This window comes from Ambystoma mexicanum, chromosome 1p (assembly GCF_040938575.1).
Source record: "Ambystoma mexicanum isolate Mex_15411 chromosome 1p, UKY_AmexF1_1, whole genome shotgun sequence".
NCBI lineage: Eukaryota > Metazoa > Chordata > Amphibia > Caudata > Ambystomatidae > Ambystoma > Ambystoma mexicanum.
The window spans coordinates 1,268,608,918-1,268,622,342 of NC_090921.1; the positions used below are offsets into that span (position 1 = coordinate 1,268,608,918).

At 47.5% G+C, this 13,425-nt stretch overlaps 1 long non-coding RNA gene across 2 annotated transcripts in view; it reads left to right on the forward strand.

Annotated features, from left to right (window-relative positions):
• The first annotated feature begins 713 nt into the window (after window positions 1-713).
• LOC138452805 (uncharacterized) overlaps window positions 714-13,425 on the forward strand; it is a 111,468-nt gene continuing 98,756 nt past the window's right edge. Inside the window, exons 1-3 of one of the 2 annotated variants that reach the window (XR_011260317.1) lie at window positions 714-2,144; window positions 2,391-2,483; window positions 6,835-7,002. This is a non-coding gene — a long non-coding RNA (uncharacterized lncRNA). Of the gene's footprint in view, window positions 2,145-2,390; window positions 2,484-6,834; window positions 7,003-13,425 lie in introns of those variants that run through there. The other variant, XR_011260316.1, reaches the window with a different exon arrangement.

Here is a 13,425-nt window from a genome sequence, read left to right on the forward strand (position 1 = left end):
TGAAGTGCGTTTGTCCAATGAAAATCAAATGATGTTTGACTTTAAGTAAAATGGCCAATCAAAGCCTATTGAAATATAAGGTTCGTATTAGCATAAAAAGATTGCATAATCTGTTGCCATACATAAAATTGTGATGTATGCAGTAAAAAGTGGAGATATTTCCTTTACCAGCTGTAAAATGCAGTGATTACACAAATGTACTCCCAGTCGGCTGCCCATATTTCTCTTCGTTGCACAAAAGTGTATTTATTTTCAGGGAGGGCTGACTGTAGAGAATTATGGCTGAGAATGAATGTCTTTATACCTGCATCCAACGACAGGGGACCCGCAGCAACAGGCCTGACCGGATGCATCACATCGCTGTTGGCCCCGCACATGTGGTGGACATGTGCATGCTGGAGGGACAGTGTGGGAGCAGCATATGTTGCGTGCCACCATCCGGCATGGAGAATGTTACATAATATGGCTCAGGGCATGGATCGGCTTGCCGAGAACATGTCCACACCTGCAGGCCGGGATGCGCAACAGCAGTGACTCTTGTCAAGCCTGCAGAAAAAAATGCATGCTGAGATGCAGTCCTCAAGGCTCTCCCACAGACTGGGCGTGGAGGCCAAAATCAAGGGCCAACGGGCTGATCTAAAGTGTCTGCAGGACTCCCTACATGCAGATACTACGCCACATAGAAAGGCCCTGAAGCAGGAGAAGTTGGCATCTCGAGACTCCAAACGCTGTGAGATGGAGAGCTTGAGGGCTTCACTGCATGATGAACTCTCAGTCACAAGGACCCAGCTCCATGAAGAATTGGACGCCTCGAGGCAGACACTGTCCCAGCAACTTGATGCGTCATGAGTGAGCGCACATACAGACTCTGTGGCCATTCGGGAAGAAGAGCATTGTGACCTCACCGACTTTGATGTGCTAGTGCATACATCCGTGTCATGACTGGCACTTGCCAATGAAGACCAGGCTTTGGCACTGCATGGACAGAATGCACTGCCACCCCAGCAACCACCTGATTATCCACTGTGGGTTAGTGGTCCCAGCATACCCACACCACTACAACTACTTCTGCCGTGATGTCCATGAGCCCATGGAGGGCAATGCCACATTTGTAAATGCATGATCAACGCCAAAAAAGATCTAATCAAACCAGATGGCTCAAAGAAAACTATTCAGGATATGATCAATTGCAACAGTAAATTCGATCGAATGTGCTTGCCACAAGCTATACATAGGCAGCACAAAAAGAAAACTCAAAATTAGGATAGGCAAGCACATAAGAGCTATTGCCAACCAGGACTTGAGATCACCATTAGCGACACATTTCCAAGAAACACACCAACAATCAGACCTCACCCAACTGAAATGCTTTGGGTCTGGAACAAATAAAGCAATCACAGAGAGGAGGGAATATGGAAACCCTACTAAGAAGAAGGGAAGCATACTGGATATGCACTATGGACACATGTCATTCTGGTTTAAATGTGGAACAGGAGATGCACCATTTTCTTTAGTAACAATATCTATTTTTATACATTTGCACTGTATCTTATTATTGTACCATCTTTCTCAATTATTTTAATTAGCTTGTATTTTTTCTTCCTTTTGCATTCATGTATATTTCTCTTCCTCAAACCAACCATCTGTGTATTGAACACATATATTCCACTGTAACCAAATAGGAACTTAATCATTGAATACAATATGACAGCACAAGGAAAATACATACAATACACCACAAGGAAGCCTCTGAAATTATAAGAATCATAATCAAACCTCAGCAACTCCCAAGAATGATAATTTTCCGAATCAGCAACTTTTTTGCAATTACTGGGGCCAGCCATTCTACGGGGACTAGATATAATTTCATAACCCCAAATATACACTCCATCCACTAACTGGCTCAATCAACCCAATTCAACATGGCGGCGAACCTATTTTTGGTAGGAATTACAGCATTGCCACAATCATAGCAAGTAGACCCATCCAACATGGCAGCATATCACATGATGCATGCAATGTAACACCATGAGTGCCAGATTGGACGTCATCCTGCTCTATAAAAACACTTCTTTTGTGTCTCTGTATCCACAGCAACCGGACCGGGATACAAACACGAGACTTGAAGCGAAAACGAAATTCAGGTAAGCGTGAAATTGCACATTCTCTGCATTTAAGATTAGGCACTCTATTTAGTATGATAGAAATGTATGTTTTCACGGCCGCATGTACCCTGTACGTTAACACTGTATGGAACCCATTGTAATGCATGTGATAGGCATAGACAGTAGCCGTGCACATGAAAATATGTAAAAATACTGGCTTGCAATAGATGACGGCAAAAATACACAAAAAAACTATAGATAAACATCTGTATACATATCTTGTAGGAAACGATACTGAAGTCATAACAGAAACTTAGCAACCAGAATAAGACCGCCAGCAAATACAAGTAGAAAAACAGACAATCAAAATAACAGAGAGTAAGTATTCAGCTTGTTCTTTAATCTAATATCAACATGTATAATAAGGAATTGAATATGGTGACCCGAGTTGGATGCATAGTTACTTATGTCTATTCTTATAGGTTTGTGTTTGTGAATTAAACCAAACAATTGAGGATTCAAAACACATAACATATCCCCGGAAGAACCGTCGCCACAGACACGGAGAAACACGTGTCGGGATAGGAAGGGATAGGAACACAAGTCATTACTTTACCAGGAAAACCACCTAGGCAGAGGACACCAATTTGAACTTAACTATTAGGTATACCACCATTGAGGAGACTGCAGGAAATTCAACTCATAGTACAGCAATTGTTTTATGATGAATGAATAAATCTTTGCCGAGGACAACAAATATGCATCGTATATCTTTTTCTTTCTCAAAAAATTGTCAGAGAGTGTGTGCGCAGACAGGCTGATCCTGTTTATAACAAAAGGCCCATGGAGGGATGTATTTTTCTTTTTTTTGGGTGATGGGTAGACATGGTCACACAACCTCTCCCCCTACCGCTACCCCGTCCAGGGTGGACTCGCTTCCCCAACCCCCCCAGTCCAGGATGGAGTTTTTTTTAACCTGGCCGGGCAGGTCTGAATTTTTTATCCCCCACCCGACCCCACCTGTTCGGGACAGACACACTGTTCTTATTTTTTTATGCCCCAGTTCAGGATGGACGCATTTACTTTGTTTTTTCCCCTGCCCGGGATGGACTATTTTCTTTTTTTTCCTACCTTGAGGAATCAGTGGTTGCCCTCTCAAGGGATTAATGAGTGGGAAACTGAACATGCAGCTATGCAAAGTCGTGTCAACTGCCATGGTTGACTTGATTGCAACAGGAACACATGTGCATGTAACAATCGGTTAATAGACTTTTTGAACATATGGGCAGTATCCATGATTTGCTCCTATAGCTGGTGACATGCAATGTCACATGTTGTTGCAGTGATCCTGATTCATCCAGTGACTGAACTCCATGAGAGGACCACCCTGCACCCTTACACCTCCCTAGTCCCCATTACCTCTGCCAGCCACTAGCCCTCCATTTACATATGTGGAGGAACAGTTTCCGGTGGAGGTGATGAGGGAATCACATCAAGGCAGCTGCGTCAGCAGGTTAGGTTGAGCACTGTCAATCATCTCAATGTCTGTTTTAGTGTGCACCACTATCTTTGCATGCATTGTCACACATTTGATTTTCAGCAGGTGGAATCATTATGTCATGGTGAATGTCAGTGCAGATGTGTGTTTGTCCACATGCATGTATGTCTATGTCCCCTTGAACATCCATGCTTGTGCATTGGATTTTAGGTTGCACTTCCGAAAAGTACAGCCGACTCATGGGAATATGCATCACTTATCACACTTGAGCCAGTGGCAGTGTTTGCCACATTCTACAACTACACCCTCATACACTGCCTCATTTCTTTCTACATCTTGACTCCTATTTCTTCATTGTCTTCTTGCTGCCACCCGTCTTCCTCATCCCCATGTGTCCTATGGGGTCTTGCCGGTGTACTCCCTGTCCACACTACTTGACCTGTGTCAGAGCCCACTCCACACCCTTATCCACTCACATGACCTGCCATGCTACAAGTACACATCTTACAGACACGTCCATTCACAGATCAGCAAGACCTCGGCTGCTCCGCTTCATGTCCTTGCCTCTGGAAACGCAGATCTGGCCATTTGTCTACATGCCCTCGACAGGACAGGTTTGCCACACTTGGTGCATCTAGGTTTGTACTGGTTTGCACATGTGGAGCCCTGACAGTCTTTGCATGTGTTCACCATTCAAGTCACTTGTTGTTCATTGTTGTTTGCTGTTTGTTCTCTCCTCTAGAATGTATTACATGACTTTTTTCTGTTACTTTTTCTAATCAAGCACTGTGAGTGACTGCACGGTATGTGTGTGTACATTGTGGGCACATGCATGTGGTGCATCGTCCCCTCCTCCCAGCTTCTGTTCATCTGTTGTCCCTGTAGGTGTTGGAAGTGCACCCTATGATCCCCAGCCCCTTCATGGGAATGTCTAGTCCAGGGTGTGTGGTCTGTTGTAGGGTGAGGCAAAAGCTGGAGATTGATGTCATGTCCATGAACTGTGGTGTCCAACAGGGGGGTTGGTGGGTGGTGCAGGCTCTACATTAGTGGTTGAACAGACATCTTTGCGTGGATGTTGCGGGCATGGGTTTCTTTCTGGTTTACATGCCATGGAATGTTATGAATGTTGATTTTGTGATGAGGGGCTGAGGATTGCCCTTTCACAGGTGGCCCATGTTTCCCCGTCTGCCCTTCTCCCTCACCCCCTATTGTCCTTCTTTGCCCCCAACATGTGCTATTGTTCAATCAATGTGCCTTCAAGGCTCTCAGACCATGCTACCTTTTTCCTGTCTTTCTGTCTTTCTCGCTTCACCCCCTTCTCCCTGCCCTCACCCACTGCAACAGCCACCATCTCTCTCCTCATCTCACCACTTGCCAGACTCCTCCTTGATCAACAATTCTTCTCTCTGTCTCTCTCTCTCTCTCTCTCTCTCTCTCTCTCTCTCTCTCTCTCTCTCGCTCTCTCTTTCTCTCTTTCTCTCTCTCGCTTCCCTCTCTGTCACTCTCTGTCTCTCTCTCTCTCTCCACAGCTACACATTCATCACTCTGTGTCCTGTCTCCCTCTTGCCCTCTGTCCTCCTTCCCATCAGCTCCCACACTTGTACTTCCACACACCAGACCTTCACTTCCTGACTTGGTGTCCTTTTCCCTCCCCTGCATCCATGAGTGACCCAAAGGCGCATGTGCCACCTGACGGTGGTTGTGCAAAGCTTTTATACCTGCAATCAAAGGCCCGACTTGTGCACGCATCCCGGGCTGACTGACACCTGTTTCCAGTGTGCATGTCGCTCTGTGTTTGACTTTTGATGTTGTTGGATTGGTAGTTGCTTATGCACTGTTATTTGGACTTCTGGATGTTGACACTGGGTGGTCCATGGCAGTCATATTTTCTTCTTCCATATGGGAGTTGTGAAGGCTGTCCAGTTTGCTTACTTTCATGCAATGCATGCCTTTGCAAGCTTACAATGTTGTTTCAGGTGAAATGCTGTGGATGCGAGATAGGTGGGCACCTTGTGTAGGTAGGTTCAAGGCACTCAGGCGGGCACATGTTGTGGTATCATTGGTGGCAGGGAGGCTTTCACTGTGTGGGGTGTTTTTATTGCATTGGCATCAGGTGAGCAGGTCTGGCTGCCTGGGCGCGAGGACACACAGTGGTTGGGAGGCTGGGGAGTCATTGCTTGCATGCTTGTTTTTGTCATGCCTACCACACAGTATTCCGTTCACTCAACTTTTCATGGTATACCTACCCATGCTGCCAGTCCACTCCTGGTGCTTTGGCTCTGTATGGGGTTGCACTCCCCAGATGACTCCACACCCAGCACAGCATGGCAGGACATGTGGGGGCTGCCCTGTATGTCCATCCGCAGCAGGGTGGATGTCCAACCCCTGGAACCAAGGCACAAGCCATAGGCCTGACCCTGTTGTTTGCCATGGCACTGCGCACCGCGCACCATACCCCTGCAGCTATTTAATGTTGCTGCTGCCTTCAGTTACATGCTCATTGTTGCCCGTTCAGTCCTGTCCCTCTGGGCTCTGCCTTCCCTTCCCTTCCTCTTGACTGTTGCCTGCTCCCTTTTGTGTGCCAGTATCTTTGCCCTCCATTTTTCATCACTTTCTATTGTCTGCTTGTCTATTTTCTGCCTGTTGCCTCTGTGCCCTGCCTTCCTCTACGACTACTGCCTGGTTGCCTAGCTGCCTTCTGCCAGACCCTGTCTCCACTGCAATTGCTGAGGATTTCACCTACCATCATCTTGGACATTCCATCTTTGGCTCCCCTGCCATTGTTTCCTACAATGACCTGATTCCTCGTTAATCAGGGGATGCCAAATCATGGCATTGGGAGGGCTTCCGAGGGGATACTAGGTTTCCAACCTCTCAGGGATCTCTCTTCTAGAGTTTTCTCACTGTCATCCTCACTGCAGCATGATCTGTTGTATCACAGAACCCCTCACTGGGACAAGGGGTAAGTGGAACCTGGTCCTTCGCAGCATGGCATTCAGGGGGCTATGCAGTGGAGGTGATGTGGGTGGGATGGTGTCACAGTGTGGGCTGTTTTACATTGCATTGGCTTGAGGTGTGCTGGTCCAGATGCATGGGTGTGGGTGTGGCATGGTGATGGTGGGCTGGCAAGACGTTGCTTGCAGTCATTGCATGTCATCCAGGGGACTACAGGGTTCAGTGGCATTGGGTGCATGGATGTGTTACATGCTGTGACCTTGTGTTGTTTTTCAGGACTGACACTTTCTGCAAGGTCAGATGTTTGCTGATATTCAAGGGAACAGTGCTGTGTGATGCTTGCACGCAACACCTCATCAGTGTCGACTGGTTTTGAGACCTACAATGTTGAGCAACAATTGATTCCTGGTTAATGCTGGTGCTGGCACACAAGGGAACAGATGTGAGGTGAGATGTGCATCTTTCTTGGAGTGAGCTTGCGAGTTTCTCAGTTCATATGACTATTATGATGTAGATGTGTATTGTGTGCATGATGTTTCGCAGGGAATGGGGTGTCAAGTCCACCTGTATGTTGTTGTGTAACACGCATAGGGTGGCCGGGGCTGTGCTCACATGTGTTTGTTTCAGGTTGGTTTTTGGACTGTGCCTGCCCACTTGTGTTCTCCTGTGTGTTGGTGTGTGTCTGCGTGCACATAATATGTTATGGGACATGTGTAAGTGGTGAGGGATTTTGTTGTATGTGTTGTGTGCTTTGTTGTGTGACATGTATACTGTTGTTTCAACTTGCTATTACTGTGTCTGTGGTTGGTGAAGTTGATTTTATGACTATGGACACACACATTTTGCCTCTCCCAGGCACACATTCTCAGGGTATTGTTATGTGCACAGTGGATTGGCCCCAATTCATCAATGGGTGGCACCAGGGATGTGGCTTCACTGTGTGTGTGTGCTCCGCAGGGGCTGGTATTTATGTGAAGTACGATTGCACAAGCTGATTGCGTGCAGCCTCTCCCTGTGCCCTTTGTCCAACCAAGGGCATGGGTGGTGCCTGTGGCTGAGGGTGATGTCCCTCCTCCCTCTCTACTGGTATGCCATGATGTGTGGCGACATTGTGCAGGACACAAGCTGCCACATGATTTTGTCTATGACTGGTGGGCCATATAGCAATACCCTGCCAGAGGGGTGAAGAGGGCAGAAATGTGACTTGAGCACCCCGAATGTGCGCTCTACTATGCCCCTAGTGGCTATATGTGCTGCATTGTACCTTATCTCGGTGGGTGTGGCAGGATTCCTGAATGGCGTGAGCAGGAATGGTGAAAGCGGGTAGGCACTGTCCCCTGCAAATTGGTAGACGGTTGTTATTGGTATTGATTGTCGTGGTCAGTTGTTCACTGTGTCACATGACTGCATGCATGTCAATGACAGTTGATACTCACCTAGGTGCCAGCTGTTGCCGAAGGTTCCTGATACCAGGGCCCAGTAGAGTGGTGACTGGCAGTAGATGTAATTGTCATGTGTGCTTCAGGAAAATGTGCAGTGACTTGCACGATGACTCCTTTTGCATCACAGATGACCTGCACATTGATGGAATGCCAATGCTTCCATTAGCGGTAAATGTGCTCCGTCATTCGGGGGGGCTGTAGCGCTACATGTGTGCAATCAATGGCTCTGAGTACAAATGGGAAGTGTGCTACTGCATAGAATTCCTGGCAAACTCTCAGCCTTTCCTGCATTGTTCGTGGCATGTATATGTGCCTAGGCGGGCACACACATGATGTGATGCAGCCCAAACCCTGGTGTAGACACAGGGATTGCGTAGCCTCAGATATGCCCCCTACAGTGGCACGCTGGAAGGATTCTGTAGCTATGAGATTTAGGGCTGTCAACACCTTCTGCAGGCGGGTGAGTGCATGGGAGAGGATGGTGGGCAATGCAACGTCTTCCTCCCACTGACTGACCAGGTCTAGGATGACCTGGGGGGAACCAATACCTTGTATACACCTGGTCATCTGGTGTCCCCAAACAGCATGGTGTGTGTTGAGAAAATCCAGGGCCTCCGCATCCTCCTCCTCCTCCTTCTGTGTCCATGTATGATGGCTCCCAGTATACCTGCATTCATCCTGGCTGACTGATGTTATAACAATGTGAAGTGTGTGCTTTATATGCAGTGTTTCCTTTGCGTGTTGTACTTCGCGTGTACTATCATGTGGCGGTGAGATCGCAAGGTTTGAGCGCACCTTTTCCTGACGTGAAGTTGCTCATTGAAATCCATACATACGATTATGTTTGCGCTTGGATGGGTGTGTGCTTTCTTTGCGTGGCCCATCCCGCAATACACCCATGTCATTCCTTATTCTTCCACATTTTGCCAGGGGAATGGGGAATATGCATGTTTTGCCTGCTATTTATTCCGTTGCATAGGCCCTTCCCACAGTTTGTGTGGAGTGTCGCGCACAGCGCTGGACTGCATGCAAAGATGTGACGGGCCTGTGAAAAGCCACGGAAATGCACGCAAAGTCAGTTCCATGAATCGCTGAATTGAGTTTTGCGTGCTGAAAAGTGAGCAAAGTCACTTTTCAGCACGCAAAAAATTATATGAATCAGGCCCTTTGTTGTTTGTTCTGACAATGGAGATCTCCCATCTATCTTCACAGGTCGTGTTAATTAAGCAATCTGACAAGGACCGGCCAATGAATACAGGGGGAAACCCCTTGTGTGGCTCGGGACAGCCAACTGATAAATAATGCATTAACCCAGAAAGTGGGCATAGAAAGGAGTTCCACCATTATAAGTAGAAGTTATGCTTTGCTTTGATAACACGTGCAGGGAGCTTGTTTGCTGTTTTGGTGTGATTTGCTGGAATAGCTCACTTTTCCAAGTCTGATGTGAGTTCCTTGTCCAGGTCTGCTTATGTTTGCTTTCTGGCAGTTGATTTTTGGGTTTCCCTCTTTGTAAATCTAGGACTACAAGAATTCAAAGGAGAAATCTGGATTGAATGAGATTCTCACAAAAAACCATCTGACATAGGCCATCATGAGAGCCCTGCTGTTCTTTTTTTTATTTCCATTTAAATCTGACACGAATCCTAAGTACCATTGAACTGATTAATAATAACAGCTGTCATTTACAGCACTACCTTGCCTCTTGCCAGGTGTGAGTAGTTCAGTCAGGCCTGGTTTTGAATTTGCATTCTGGTACTTGTATTTTTGCTTTTACTAGAATCTAATGGGAGGAGGATTTATCAGCTAGTTGATCACACGGAACCAGCAGGAGTTGCTGAGGGTTGAGTGTGGCATTAAAATATGCATTTTCTGGACAGTAAAAAGGGCAACTTGATTACTGCTCAGTGGATCAAGACTGCTTGCTGATAAAACAAAACTGCAGCCAAAGCCTTTCCAAATGCAGCCTCCATCCTTCAGAAGACTCCGAGGGCAGCTATGGACACACTTTTAGAAAGAAGACAACAAACACAAGCTTCCAAATTAAACTATGCTTCAAGCGGCTTCACAAAAACACGAATTCCTAGAGTTTATTTGGTCAGTTTTCAAAGGACACAGTGAAGCACCGGTGAAGAGGGTTGGAATCCCAATTCTTCAGGTTCAGGGGAGCAGCTTTGATTGAGCTGAGAGCACTTGGCCAGGTGTCCCCTCCTCCAGGTTCTAATGATACCATGGAGTATTGCGTCAACCCAGTTCCAGAACCCTTTATGCAGGATCATTCTCTATAATTCCCAGTAGTGCAGCAAGTAGGGGCACGGTTTTATTGGCTGCATGGTATCCAGTATGCCAGCTTATTGTGGTTCAAGGCCTTCCGGTGGGTCAGTAAAGTGCAATGTGGGAGAATTAGTTTGTGCTGTATGATATCAAACATTACATTACCAGGAAGATTTAAAATGGCATTTTTGGGTTCTGGGTCTTCCAGGAGACCAGCATCATGTGTTCGGGGGGACCTAGTGCCGCAAACATCCTATGGCTATTCCAGGTCTTCTGGTAGCCTGACACAGTGCAGTGTGGAAAATCAAGTGCAGATTCCAGTTGCAGGGTTTCCAGTAGACCTGCACAGAGCTCTGAGGTGAATCTAAAGCTGATAAGTGCAGATACTGACCCGGGTATTCAATGAAACCAGCAAAGTGCATTGTGGAAGGAGCAGTCCTTAGTTCTAGGACCTGCAGCAGTATAGTGTACAGTAAGCGATATAGAGCCCGATTCATAAAGCTTTGCACTGAAGCATATCAGGAGGTGCCCATAAGCATCTCAGATTTGTTCCTGCTACCTCCGAGCTTATGAGCTACAAAGCCTGAATCCACAGTGAGGCCGGAGCTGTCTGATTCACAAAGGTCTGCTCAAGGGCATCTCAGATATACTCCTGCTACCTCAGAGCTTATCCACAAGGCCTGAAGCCAGAGCGAGCCCGGAGCTGTCAGACTCACAAAGGTCTGCTCAAGGGCATCTCAGATTTGCTCCTGCTCCCTCAGAGCTTATCCACAAAGACTGAAGCCAAAGCGAGCCCGGAGCTGTCTGACTCACAAAGATCTGCTCAAGGGCATCCCAGATTTGCTCCTGCTCCCTCAGAGCTTATCTTCAAAGCCTGAAGCCAGAGCGAGCCTGGAGCTCTCTGACTCACCAAGGTCTGCTCAAGGGCATCCCAGATGTGTTCCTGCTCCCACAGAGCTTATCCACAAAGCCTGAATCCACAGCGAGGCTAGAGCTGTCTGATTCACAAAGGTTTGCTCAAGGGCATCTCAGATATACTCCTGCTACCTCAGAGCTTATCCACAAAGCCTGAATCCACAGCGAGCCCGGAGCTGTCAGACTCACAAAGGTCTGCTCAAAGGTATCTCAGATATGCTCCAGGCACCTACAGAGACGATCCAGTTTTAGGATTACTTTATCAGATATAAGATAGCAGGGGCTTCTGTGCAAATGGCTGTGAATCAGATCGATCGTGTTTTTATTTTGCACATACTAAATTACACCATTTATTGATAACTCCTTCTTGGGAGGGATGACCTTGATTGTCCAGCCCTGAACTGGCAAACCATGTGTCACGCACGGCAGCCGCGGCCGCTGGCGGTTGTGGAGACGCTGGCGCTGGGGCGGCCATTGATATGGCCGCTACGCAGCTGCACGTTCTCCAGCCGCGGTCTAGCTGCTGCCGCGGCCGCTGGCGGTGGTGGAGACGCTGGCGCTGGAGCGGCCATTGTTTTGGCCGCTACGCAGCTGCACGTTCTCCAGCCGCGGTCTAGCTTTCCGCCGTCGGATCAGCAGCGCACTTCATTATGAGCGCCAACCCGGAAGCCCGCGCGTTGCAACCTATTCGCGTTAGGCTTCCGGGTTGGTACGCTCTAGTGCCTTTCTCCGTGTTCTGTTCCTCTCTCGTTTCTTTCTCCTGAGTACGTTCTGCATTGCCCTTTCGTCCTCTCCCTTACCTCTCAGGCTCCCCTTTTCTTCAGCAGTCCTTCTGTCTTGGCTACCATATTGGCTTCAGCAGTTCTCCTTTTCTCTTCTGTCTGTTGGGTTCCATCACCCCCATCCTACCTTCGTTCTGGAAGGAAGTTCGTTCAGTGTGGGAATCCTTCAAATCATTTCTGACCTGGCATCCTGTTATCCAATCCAATCGGAAGGGGTTTTTTGTGCCTTGTGGCTTTTTCCCCTTCATTGGTCTGCCCCGGTTCGGGGGCCCCCCTAGGCCCCGAGTCAGAGGGGCAGGGTGGCTTCCTCTCGAGGCAGACCCCATCTGCATTCCCGAGAAGAGGCCCTGAGAAGAAGGAGATTTGGACTCCAAACAGAAGAAGAGACAGCAGGTGAGCAGGAGGGCATAAGGGTCACTGTGGATAGTGGTGAGGATTCGAGTAAACCAGGGAGCCATTGTGACACCATGCCACTCTCTCCTGACCACAGACACATTCTTACTTATCCCAGAGGTTATGCTGCCTCACTCACAGATATATCCATCATTACTACTGGGCAAATATTGTTGGGGCTTCATGCAGCTAAAGAGATAATAATCCACATAAAATGATGAGTTCCATGTCCACTTTGGTTGTATAATGTGATTTATTTTGTAGGTTTTATAGTGAAAGCATAGAGAAAGTCTATATATGTTTCCCGCTATTGTGTAAAATATTCATCAAGGCTCTTAAGATTTTCAACCCAATATCATTTTAAACTTTGTGCTACCCTCTCAGAATGGAGGCCTTCTAAGTGTGTCTCTGATGTGAACATGAGAGAAGTGTAGGCATTTTCTATGCTTTGAATATTGCACCTACAAAATAAATCACATGGATTATCATAAAGTGCAATCCTCTCTTCCTAAATCAGGGCCGCCGCACAGCATTGATTGAGACAGCCAATCACAGTCTCTCGGATTTTCTTTACTGAGGTCCCCCTTACCTGGCACAGGATTTGTCAGGATGTTCTGTTGGTCCTCTTTGACGCTCCTACTAGGCGCCACTGGTGTGTCATACTCTTCAGGAACAGTTGGACCCCACCAGGAGCAGACTGGCACGGGGGAGCCAAAGGGCAACTGCCCCACAGGCTGCCTGTGCTGTTGCCACATGGGCCAGAGCTCCAAAAATGAAAAGAAATCAATAAAAAGCAAGCTATCCTTCAGAATCTAGTCTTCGCAAAGAAAGCGAGTGCTGCAAAGCCTGCTCTGATTCTTCATAAATGGGGTGAGGCATTTGTTAGCAATTTTGTAGATGTGCCTGTGTGGCCCCCACGCATGGGCCTTCACAGTGAGAGGGAGAGGAGTAGAGGCTGCAGAGGCATGTTCATAGCACCCAGTGGCAATGTATGCATTTAAATTACTTGTTCTGTGACCCCGGATGGCAACTTTGGCACCACTGTGCACCATAGACCGGTGGTC